This window comes from Bidens hawaiensis, unplaced genomic scaffold (genome assembly GCF_021521415.1).
Source record: "Bidens hawaiensis isolate Kalapana, Puna unplaced genomic scaffold, B.hawaiensis_p1.1 tig00021021_1, whole genome shotgun sequence".
Lineage (NCBI taxonomy): Eukaryota > Viridiplantae > Streptophyta > Magnoliopsida > Asterales > Asteraceae > Bidens > Bidens hawaiensis.
The window spans coordinates 137,158-150,381 of record NW_027493247.1 but is presented as its reverse complement, the minus strand read 5'-3'; positions in this window follow the sequence as shown (position 1 = coordinate 150,381).

The following is a 13,224-nucleotide window of genomic DNA, read 5'->3' as shown; positions in this document are numbered from 1 at the left end:
TATACAAATATTAAATTTTATCTAAACAGGCCTGATTTGGTTGGCAATTACTTAAATGGCTTGATAACGAGCGAATTCGATACAATTAATGAAAACCAGTTGTGGTTCGGGAACCTTTTTGCCCCCAGTTTTAACCAAGGATGGTTTTGGTAAATTAAAGGTCTTGGGGGCTGTTGAAATAAGAATTAATATGGGTTAGACTTTGGGTCAATGAAATCATGTTAGAGCGTCCCGTAGAATAAACGAGCTGGTTCGGGTTAGTTAGCAATTGTTGTGTGCAAGGCTTTTGATTTGTGGAATTGCTTAGAGGTTCTCTAGCCCATTGGTACTTGCGTGACTCATGTCAGGTGAGTTTCATGATGCCCTTTTTAATCTTTTTACGTTTTGGGCTAGCATACACACCTTATTACGATTTTACTCGTTTAAACTTTCTCGACGATATTGCATAGTCTTACTTGTATTTGTACATTTCTGAAAGTATGTATAAGTTATATTCTATGCCTTAGGATATTTCTAGGCTCGCTTATGATCATATATTCCTGAAAGTCAGATATTACTTATAGCCTATGCTTGAGGACATTATTAGACCTTGTATTAATTCTTAACTATATATCAATTAATAATTATAGTTTACACGTGAAAACTATAGTTACCATTTGAGCATCAAAATGACTCCACTGAAGCACTCTACGACCGCAAATGTGGTTCTCCTATTAGTTGGAGCGATATCGGTGAATCCCAGCTCTCCAGACCCGAATGGTACAAGATACTAGCGACAAAATTTCTCAAATCCATATTAATCTGCTCGCTGCTAGAATTCGCCAAAAGTCTTACGTCGATAAACGACTATGATCCTTGGAATTCGAAGTCGGCTACCTTTTCCTCCTCAAGGTTTCATCTTGGAAAGGAGTAGCCCGTTTCGGCATGAAGGGTAAACTAGCGTCCCGCTTTGTTAGCCCGTTTAAGATCCTTGAACGAATCAAGATGTGGCCTATAGACTTGCACTTCCGCAAGAGCTTCAGGGCATTTATCCCATGCTTCATGTTTCGTACCTTCGAAAGTGTCAGCCGATGAGAACCTTCATATCCCTCTTAACGAAGTGCATATCAATAAAACAATGCACTTTGTTGAGGGACTGGTGGAAATAATGGATCGAATGGATAAGGAAACAAAGTGTAGCCGAATCCCTCTAGTCAGGGTTCATTGGGAATCTAAACGCGGTGTGAAATTCACTTGGGAGTGTGCAGACCAAATGAAGACTAAGTATCTGCATCTTTTTGCTACTGATGTTAATTCCTAATTTCGGGACGAAATTTCCTAAAAGTTGGGAATGCTGTGACATTTGTGAAATTTGGATTTAATGTTTTTATCGTTTTCATTACCAATTTGTAATTGAATCCGTGTATTTAATAAAACATGCTGAATTTTTATTAATTATATTATGTTTGTTTGCATTTAAAGTATCTATCATGTGCGCCTTCAGCCCCTATACTATAGTTTTGCAACTTTTGACCACCAAACCTAAGTCAAGGGACCTATTAGCAAACTTTTAAAATATTATATTTTTTCTTCTTTTGCTTCCTTCCCTCCCGTCAGCCTTTACGACTCTAAGGGTTTTGAACACTATATATACTAGTCCATAACGCAATTAGTCTGACCCACTCCATCCTCTCGTAATTCTGAATCTAAGCCTTAAGTTAATTGCAGCTAAGTATAAGTTCTTGACCTCGTTTGAATTCATCCTTTGCCGAAAACCCTAACTCATCGTTCTCTTGCATTTCGTAACCAATTCATGTAATTTCTACATGCATTCAGATCGGATTTCATAGAGGAACAAAAGCCCTCTGTCAATTTTGATTGAAAGAGGGCAAACGATAATTAATTAAGTTAGTTTGTGTAACGCCTGCCACTTTCGGTTTAATGATTTAAAACTCCCGAACCCCGGGAACCCCACAGTTGGTAATCATTAAAACACTCGTAAAACTTAATAAACTTAAAAACCGTTCTTCCATTAAAACAAACGTATCGAGTATAAATTTTGCGGAAAACATGAAAAATGAAATAAGTTCCTGAAACCCGGGAATTTTGCCCAAGAACCAAAAATAAGTATAACTTTTATAAGTTTCCTTGAAATAAAATATTCATAAACAATTCTTCCTTCCAGTATGCCCTTCACCATCCAAGTAGCTCCGTTCACGTCCGAGCGATAAGGCATCCTCTTCCAAATCCTGAAACTTACACTAACATGTACACAAAGTCAGCTTGAGCTGAGTGAGTTCAAGTTTTAAGTAAAAGATATCAGTAGTAAAAATTGTGATAGTCATACCAAAGGTTTTCTAAAAGTAAAAGGGTACATCCATCTAATCATCATTACCGAACGTAAACATCCTCATACATACATATACAAAATGTATATGTAAACATCCATTCAATAACATCCCTATATACATAACAGTATATATATATATATATATATATATATATAATCATCCACGTATAACATCAGGGTCGAGCAAACGTACAACCCAAACACGTAACATCAGTGCATGCAAACACGAAGTAGGCATACACAACATCAGTAGTCGAAACGACCATAACATCGCCAAATAGAGGCCAAGAAATAATGTATATACATATATATATATATATATATATATATATTTAACATCCCAAGGCTTACCATATACTAGCAAGCCTATATAAAATCATTTTAAAAACATTTCATCAAGTAAGAAAACATTTAGGTGTGCATGCTAGCCCAAAAGTAAAATGAGTAAAAGGGGCATCATGAACTCACCTGAGATCGATCGAATACTTGCAAAGAGCTAGAAAGTTCCTAAGGGCACAATCACAGGCAAGGGCCTGTAAATTATACATAACGCGTTACTAAACTAGACTGTAGGAACACTCTAGCCTAATGGGCCTTACAAGCCCAACACTTTGGCCCAGGGCCCAACAACTTGGCCCAAGGCCCAATACCTTGCCCAAGGCCCAACAACTTGGCCCAAGGCCCAACACTTGGCCCAAGGCCCAAAGATAGTCAAATCGGGTCGAATGCGCGTGCAATAAACCTTAAAACCATTTATTAACGAACCAGCCCCGAATGGACCAAATTCCATTTTAACTCTTTTAATTCATCATAATTATGTCACCCGAGTTGATAGGGTTGACGGTTCCTTTTTACAACACTTACTTTAACATTTAAACGTAATCGCGCACCGCCGACTCGATTGACGAAGCACTAACCACGACAGCCCCGAGCAACAAAAAATAATTTTTCCACAGCCCTTAAACCTTCCTAGGGCTGTACAAACTGAATCGGTCAGTCACCCGATCAACTAACGCATCAAACTCAACAATTTGCAATTCTACACCCGATAAACCCTAGTTTTTGAACTAAAATCGATTGACCGACCTAAACACCTCCAATGACCACGAAATTTTAATATGATGCAAATGCCATACTTGGGGATATTTCTACACCGGAAACTCTAATTTTTATTCACGGGAAGTGGGTCAATTGCACTCTAGCCGAAATCTGCCCAACGAAAAGTTTCGGCAAAATTGAGCATCAAAACGATTAGGGGTGAGCAAAAAAAGTGTAGGGGATTGTAGTACATACCTTGAACTACCTCTAGGAACTTGGAATCGATCAAAAAGTCGAAGCAATGAGGGGGTGGGGGGCTGCCTCTTGGCCGATCGCTGCAGGTGCAAGAAAGGGGGCTAGGGTTTTTTTATTAATGTTATAATATGAAATATTTTCATTCTAGCCCCTGGAATTTAATAATAATGCAACTTGGAAGAAAGGTTTAGCGATTAGGCGTACCGGGGTGACGTAAAGGCTTCTGAGAACCGTCGGATAAATCCCGAGAATTGTACCTACTCAACAATCTTTAATTCTTGAAGTCGGAATCAACGGGCGTTACATGTCAAGTATGTACAATTCTCGGGAGTTATCCGGAATTCCTCTATGACCTTCTCATCCTTCTGGTACGTCAAATTATTTAACTTTTCAACCAAGATGTTACTTCTTTAAAATTGGAGGGGCTAGAGTGTAAAATTTTTATATCATAAACAAACCCTAACCCCTCCCCTCTCTTGTGTCCGATCGGCAGCAAGCAAAGCCCCCCACCCCTCGTTTTTCTTTTGTGTAGCCAAGATTAGGGTGTAAAACTTCAATTGAAGGTTAGTCCCATGTCCCGTCAAGTCTTTTACACCTTAATTGGTCATATTAACTCGCTTATTGATCATTAAATCGCGTGTTGTAGGCTTACCGGGTGGCTCTCCATTCAAGCATTTCCGAGACTGTTTTGGTTAAGGTTTTTGCTCTATAATTTTCCTAGGTATGTCCAATGTAACATACTTTAATATCGTGTACATTGGTGTTCGTTTGATTGGTCAACTAGTTGTAGATTGAAAGTTGATATTCGGTTGTCTAGAATAACGAATTGTTGCGTTTAACGCGAGTATTGGAGTAATTAACGACCAATTCAGTTCGGGTGACCTCGGTTCGGGTTACGGGCTGTTGAAAAATTATTTTTATAAGTATTGGGGATGAATTGGTTGTCGGTTACTCAAACGAGTCGGTACAACGCGCATTCGTGTTTATTTAATAGTTGGTGCGTTGTGCTTGCGAGTTACCGACCCATTCGACTCGTGTGGCGTCGTGTGGACTTGTTGGCTGTGAATTTATCATATTGGGTCCACACAGGGCTGAGTTGGATGTTAATTGCCTAAACAACTCTTAAACGCACGTATTAGTCTCACCTAGTGCTTCCGAGGGTAAATTGGGAATTCTTTGTTCTCGGGAGTGGCTATGGGACCTTTTGGTAAATATAAGGCCCCAGGGGCTGTTTTAATCAAACGTAGTGAGGTCGAGGCTTTAGGTGACTTGAACCATGTTAGAACGCCTCGTAGGATAAATGAGTCCATTCGTGACGTTAGTACTGATTGTATGTAAACCGATAGGTGTTTGAGTTGTGGGGATACTTTAGGGTTCTCTAGCTCGTGGTGATTTCATGCCTTGTGTCAGGTGAGTTCATGATGCCCCTTTTCACTCTTTCAAGTTTTGGGCTAGCATACACACCTAAACGATTTTGCTTGATGAACCGTTTAAATTATTTTTGCATGGGCTTATTAGTATAGAATATGCCTTGGGATGATATTTATGTATGTTTGTACATATTATTATACATGTATTATTTTATGGCCAATAATTGGCGATGTTATTTAGTCGTTATCGACTAAGGATGTTTACGTATGCCTACTTTGTGTTTGCATACGTTGAATGGAATGTTACGTGTTTGGGTTGTACGTGTGCTCGACCCTGATGTTATTACTTGGATGTTATTCATATGGATGTGATTATATAGATATATATATATATAAGTATGATTACTTGTCGTTTATGATGGCCTAACCGATCATATCCCGTTTTATTTTAAACTATTGGAATGATTTATTTAGAGGTCAATTATTAAAAACTTGAACTCACTCAGCTAAAGCTGACTTTGTGTGTTTGTTAGAGTGAGTTTCAGGTTAGGAGGATGATGCATTACCGCTTGGACGTGCTCGAGGCTACTTGGATGGTGGAAGGCATACCTAGTCGGAAAGTTTTATTATTGAACATTGTTCTTTTCAAATTATTATTAAATACATTGAAATTTGGTTTTGGGCATAATTCCCGGGTTTTTGGGAACTTGTTTTAATAATTATGATTTTTCCGCTGATTTATACTCTGATTTGATTTTTGAAATGAAATGAACTGTCTTGAGTTTAAGAATTTTGTAAGTTTATTGTATGATCACCAACTGTAGGATTCCCGGGATTCGGGGTCTTACAAGTTGGTATCGGAGCCATGGTTCGAGGGATCCGAGCATCTCCGAATGCTTTGGACTCGAACCGTAAGGGAAAAGACTAGTATGCCAACTACGAGTAGCTGCACGCCAAGAGGTAACTTTCATTGTTTAGTCATTCCTTTGAATTTTAAAGTTTCCTGTATATGATTAATTGTTTAAGTGTAAATAGAATGCTAATGTGGTTAGGGGCAGGGGGTGATTAGGATGGGCAGGTAAAGTAAACGACTAATTACACATGATCAACGTCATTAGCAGTTTACCCTTTCCTTACATGTTCTAAGCGCTACTTGTACTTAACCATGCTAAAATTCTGTCTTTGTAGGGATAACTCATGGTTAATACTTGCGCGGCTAAGAGAGGTGGTCCTAGTGTTCGTGGTCATGGTCATAAGCCACGTGCCGAAGCCGAGAGCGAGATTCCTACTGCCCAGCTGGAAGAAACCCTGATTCATGAGGAGGGGGATAACCCCACCTTAGATCCTGCTATGCGCGCGGCAATCGCGGATGAGCTTTATCAGGTCCTCCATAGCGCCATTCCCGAGATCGTTGCTGAGGCTGTTAGGGCCATGGAGGAATCATTGGTTGGTGAGAGTTCGGATAAGGAAAAGAAGGGTAAGGAGACGCATGTGGAGGAGGAAGAGGTGTTTGTGCCGAGTGAGGATGAAGAGGATGTTCGTGCTATTAGTGTATCTACCCGGGGTTGTTTGTATGGAGACTTTAAGAAATGTGACCCTCCTTCTTCCGATGGTACTAAGGATGCATTGGCAGCACATCAATGGGTGAGGGAGATAGAGGCCGTTTTGAGGGTTAGTAAGTGTAAGGGGGAAGACATGGTGACTTATGCCACTGCCTCGTTCCGATCCGAGGCACTATGTTGGTGGGATAATCTGGCGCAGGCTATGGGTGATCGTTCTATTAGGAGGATGACCTGGGATGAGTTAAAGAAATTGGTTCTTGATTAGTTTTGTTCTCCACACGAATTGGATAAGATTGAATAGGATTTCTTGACCTTGGAGGCGGGCAGTATGACGCATCGGGAGTATACCACAAAGTTTAATAAGATGGCTCGTTTATGTCCCGACTTGGTTACTCCCGAAGCCAAGAGGATTAAAAAGTATGTGAAGGGTCTTCCGGTGGATATTCGTAGGGGTGTGGTGACCACCAACATGAGCTCGTTTCACTCGGTGGTTACCCTAGCGGGCACACTGTATGATCATGTCAGGACCATGAATCGGGTGAAACCTTAGAAAGGTCTTACACACCGACTCAATTACCCAAAAGGCCTGTTGAATATCCCGGTGGAATCAGGATATCCAATGAATGGGAACAAAGGTGTGTGAATAATAAACACAAAACAGTAATAAATGGTCAATCAAATCTCATTCAATAGACAAAGATTCACTGTAATAAATTCATCATTAATGGAACAGTGAACAGAATGTCTAGGGTTTTGTGTGACGGCGGCGACGATTGTACGAGAAAACAAAGAGAATATTCTTTGGAATGTTTTTCGTATTCAGTGCATGCCAGCCTGTATTCCGTCTGAAAATCCGTCTTTAAAAGGTATCCTAGGACCCCTATTTATAAACTCTGACATTCCTTCTAGAAGTTCCTAATCATTACATAATGAAATATAAAATAATACAAGTGTCGAGTCCTCGAGCAAGCTAACAATCTTGCTTGAGCAAGCTCACTATGCTAGGTATGCTCGATGACTGTGCTCGAGCATACTTTACTTAGAATATCTTCAGTGAAGATATTCCCTTCCAGTAGACTTCATTCTTCTTGACTAGTCCATGCTTTGCTCGAACCAATCCATTGCGCAAGCTCATTCTTCTTGATGTCTTCAGCTTTTCTTATTCAGCAATCTTTATCATGCTCGGATGTAAATCTTGCTCGGGAACTGAACTGTGCTCGAAGTCCTTGCTTTGATCACTTGACATCTTCTTATTGCATCCATGCTTGTCCCCATGTGCTTGATCATCCTGTGCTCATAACACTTGGTTAAAACTTGTATGATTAAGCTATTTGCTCGATTGGCAATCCATGCTCGATAGAAGAATACTCTTGCTTGTTGAAGTGTAGCTTGCTCGAAGCCTTAACACTTAGAAGAATCAACCATTTAAGGTTCTGAGGACCTTCCTCGAAGTAGTAAAACCATGCTCGATCATCTAGGCTTGCTCAAAGTCCATACTTAGCCGTTTTCTGTGGAGGTTGAGAAGATTCCAATCTTCCTTATCATAAAACTGACCAAACAATCTCCCCCTAGATTGGAACAAGCTCAGATGCACCAAAACATACCTGCATAGAGTTACACATGTATCAGACATAGAATATATCATTCAAGAACATGTCATTTCATTACATAATCAGGAATTCTGCCTCATGGGCATTACAAATTAAAGTTTTTACAAATTAAACAAAATACAAAGATAAACAGAAATAAAATCCATCATCCATTAGCTCCATTCTGTCATCTTCTTCCTCTGCTCCTTGCATCAGATCTTTCCTTTAATCTCTTGACATAGGCAGCTCTTTGTTTGATCATATCCAGTTCCACAGCATCTGAGGAGTCATTTGGAAACTTTGCATCAATTAAATCTTGAAGATCTTGAGGATGCATGAATTTGAGATCCTCATCATGTCGTATCACTGCAATGGGAATTCCAGACTCGTTTCTCAAAGTGATTGAATCATTGTGCTGATTGTACGTTATGTATGTGATCTCCCAAATTGTTGTACCGTCGAGTTTGGTTCCTTCATTACTTCCCTCATCGCCAAGCACTCTTTCAAAGTCTTCCTTTTATAATGTGAGCTGCTTGCTTGAGTCTTTTGTTTCTTGGCATCAAAGAGGGAGAGCTCTGAGGTGTGCACTTCATTTATCCGTTTGTTTCTTTTCTCCCTCTCGGCCTGGCTTCGTATCTCCCTTTACTTCTGTTGCAAAAATGGGAACCCCTTTTCTGCCTGTTCTTTAAAAATCTTCAGAGATCATTTCTTTGCTGACCAGATGGCTGACTTCTGATTTGATTGTCATATAAGGTCAATTCAGCCATCCTGGTTAGTTGTTCTCTCATGAAATTTCTCAAATCATCCCTAAAGATGATGAGATGTTCTTCCTTATCCTCAGTAATGACTCTCATGCTCTTTGATCGTCTATCGAAGAAGAGATGTGTGGGCAAATTTACATCACGTGGTGGTTCAAGTCTCACAACCTCTGACCTTTGAGTCCAGCTTGTGCTTCCTTGCTGAGTTTTCTTTTGTGCACCAAGCCCTTCTTCTCATACCATCTCTTGATAGTCTCATCATTTTGATTTATCAGTCTACCCATACCGACACCTTTCTTGTGTAAAGCAGCCATCATCTCTGCTCTTACCAAATCATCCATTTTCTTTCTTTCTTCCTGCATTTTTCTTTCTATTTCCATATACATTCTTTGCTCCCTTTTGTATATTTCTAGTAGTTGAGCATGGGGCATTCTATTGAACTCATCTTCGGACATTCCCTTGTTCATTACTAGCTCTTTTAAAGTTTGGACTCTCCTAGGGTCTTGAAACCATTCTTTTGCCTCATTTTCTTTCATTTCAGATTCAATTCTCTCTTTCTCTTTCTGCTCATTTTCTCTTTTCTCTCTTTCAAGATTTGCAGCTGTCTGTTTTCTTGCATGAGAGTCTTTAACATTTTGAACTTTCTTCTTCAGCCCCTCCATGGTGAGTTTGATCAATGACTCATATTTAAATCCATGAATTTGCAGGAATTGAATATCTTTATGTTTCTTTTTAACTGATTCATATTCCCTGTCATCATTAGTTCTTCTTCTTTTATTCTCATCTTTAATCACCTTTGCCATGTCATCTACCAGAGCCTTTTTATACAGTTTATCAATGGAGTCAAAGGATTGTAGATTTAAGAATGCAAGCTTATGCCCAGCCTTTATCAGAAATTTTCTTCTATTCTCTCTCTCCCTCTCCATCCTTCAGCTTCAGAGGCTATGACTTCATTGGATAATCTTTGAAGATGTTTCAAGTCATAGCCCAAGCTCATCAAATAGTTTCTATCTTCATTTTCCATTTCAGTCTCCTTAGACTCCTCATTGTCTTCATTCTCAACTTCCAAATCAATCACATCTTCAAGATTATGAAGAGCCTCAATCATTGGTTCTTCTACATTTGCAGATTGAGCTCTCCTTCTTTCTTCTAACTTTTCCGATCTCAATTTGTACACCATTTTCTTTACAGATTCCTGTCTTTTAGTTTTTGGTGTCTCAACTTCAGATGCAGCTTTTCTTTTCAAAGATGATTGAGTTGGAGTGGATGTGTCAGGTTGCTCTACTTCAGTTTCTGGTTCTTCAATTATGATTTCCTCATTCACTGACTCTGATTCTTCAATAACAGGTTCATCTATATGAGTCTCTTCAGGTTCTTCAGTAACTTCTTGAATAATGGGCTCAGTTGGTTCAACTTGCTCTTCAACCCTTGGTTCTCCTTCTTTACTCAAATTAATGAAGTCTTGTTTAGCCTTTCTTGCTGCCGTCACTATCTCTGGATGATGTCTCTCTGGGTTATTAAGCATGAGTGTAATATCCTTCATTATGACCAATTTAACCATAGTACTTGCTGAGACTTCAATGGTTTCATCTTCTTCATGGATAATTGGTCCCAAGCCAAGTTGTTGTTCATTGGTTATTGGTTCTTCAGGCTCGGTGATAACTGGCTCTTCAATCTGTGTAGGTTCTTGTTCAACTTCATTTTCTATTTCAACCTCTACAGATTCAGATTCAGGTATTTCGGGTTCACTTGTTGCAGGCTCTTCCTGTTTGGCTGACACAGGTTTTTCAGTTTTGTCCTATTCTTGTTCTTGATTATCAATATTCATATTATCTCTCAAGGCATCAAGTGTAGCCTTGATTGCCTCATCAGCCTCTTTCAGTTTCCTTTCATCTGCGTCTTCTTTCTCTTTCATATTAATAAGTGCTCCAATCACTTCCTGAGGGATTTCCTCTTCCTCTTCTTGTTCCAAAGACTCTAACTCTTCATTTATTAATCTCATAGCAGTCTTCACATATTCAACTTCTGCTATGTCTGGATCAATTATATCTTCTCTGTGTAATATGTCATCAGATTGAACTGTATGTTGGGGCAGGGGGTGTAGATCATCATCGGTAAGTGAAACCCCCTTTCCCTTTGCCTTTCTTTTCAAGAGTTCTTCTTCGGTTTCTTCTTCTTCTTTATTCTCCCCCTCATCCTCTGATTCTCCATCATCATAAGCTTGATTTATCAGGTTTAAGGCATTTGATGATTTAACCTCTACCATTTATTCTTCAGAACTCCCATATAGTTCACCAATGACTTTTAATCCTTCTGCAACATCAGGTTTCTCCCCCTGTTTTGGTGCATCTTAGGTCTTCTCAACCTCAAGATGTCCTTCTAGGGTTCGAATCTTCAATAATGCTTCATTCAGTGCAGCTTCCAATGACGAGTTCCTCTTAGCCAAAATGGCATTTTGCTCCTTTAACATTATGTTCTCAAACTCAAGCCTTGCATTCTCACAAACTACATCATATAGGTTAGGTCTTGATGGTGAGGTTTCTTGAATTGGCTCTGGAGCGGGTTCAAAGGATGGGATTGGTTGAGTTTGTGGGGTAGATTCAGAAGCAGGTTGATCGTGACTGGGTTGGGTTGATTGAGGTGGGGAGTAATGGAATGACTCTTGCAGTGGAGATGTAGGTGGTGTGGGCACAGAAATGTTAACAGTTGGTTCAACATCAGATGGGGCAGGTTTAGTTGTGAATGGCGAAGATGGAATATCATCAGTAGCATCATCTGATTCCACAGAGTCTGTGTCATCGTGGTAGTCTCAGGTGGTGGAGAGTTGGGTGGAGTTATCTTCTCAATGGTTGCAGCAACGTTCGAGATAACATTTGCTATAAGGACATCTTCATCCATTGGTTCTGGAGATTGAGGGACAGTACCCGCAACTGGTTTATCAATGTCTGCACGTATCTCCATCTCTGCATTACCTTCTTCATTGTCAGCCTACTCAACCAAAGGCACATTTACCGCAAATGCCTCCTATGCAGCATCATCATTACTAATCATCATGTCATTTCCACCTTCCGCACCATCATCACCATCATTACTATTTCCATCATCATTTGCACCATCACTATCTTCATCATCACTATTCCCTGGAGTCCTTGGTACATCAATAGCTTCTAATGCTGGTACGAGCAACCATGGTAGTAAATCCCATTCATCATTATCAACAAACTTACTTTTAGCATCTTTTAATCCCTTGCAAATGTTTGGATTTTGCAATCCCAACACTTCACCAGTCCGTTGAAGATCAGGCAGAACCCTGTCGATCAAAATTTGTAGAAACCTCGGATACATGAGGAATCTTTGTCCTTCTGCCTTCTCTGCATTGGAAACCAACCCTTGAAAGATAAGTCTTGAAACATTAAAGGGTTGCCTATAGAGTATTGAAACTGTGAGAGTCCCATGCTCTCTGCTTAATAAAGTCCAAGTCCCTCTCCTAGGAGATAAGGACTGGATCACATGGTGAATTAATAACCGGTAGATCAACGGAAAACTCCCCTTTTGAAACTGTCCCTCCTTCACTCCTCCCTGGTAGCCCATCGTCTCTTGAAAGACTCGCAATAGCCTCGGGACAGAGTAAGACAGCTGAGCCCCAAAGTTGTCATTTAGGTCTAGAGCAGCTCTGCTTGAGGCTCTGTTATCTCAATGTCATGATTAAGAACCGATGCCTCAATTCTTTCTCCATTGACATCGTTGACATAAGTTGTAGAAACCCAAAAATCCGAAATATGATTCCTGTAGATTGTGGGATTTTCAGTCAACGCCATCCGCTGATTAGGGTTGCTTAAAAAATTTATCATCGGCTCCAACTCGCGGTTTTCATCATCTATCTCCAATTGAGCGCACATATTATGCCGTTTTTTGAATTTAAACGCCATCAGTTCTGCAAAAATAAAAGAATGTCAGTACACAAAGTTGCAAAACTAATATACGAAGATTGATAGATGATTAATGGCGTCTTCAATTAACCTGTTCCGTAGTAATATGCGTACCTGTCAGAATAAGTAAACAGTTAGTCAAAAGTTCAATTAGAAATCATGTTTTCGAAATCGGTGTGACGATTATCAAATAATGATGTCATATCGAAGTCGAAACAGAGCTATTGGCTGTAATCGAAGTAAAATTAATCAGGTATTGAAGCAGCGAGCAAGAGGGTTTTTGCGATTAGGTTTAAACGAGGAAGAGAGATGTGAAAAAGTTTCTAAGTCCCCCTTTTATACCTAACGTTTGGGTGGTACAGTGCCTTGGTTTGTCGTCTAGCACACGACAGTT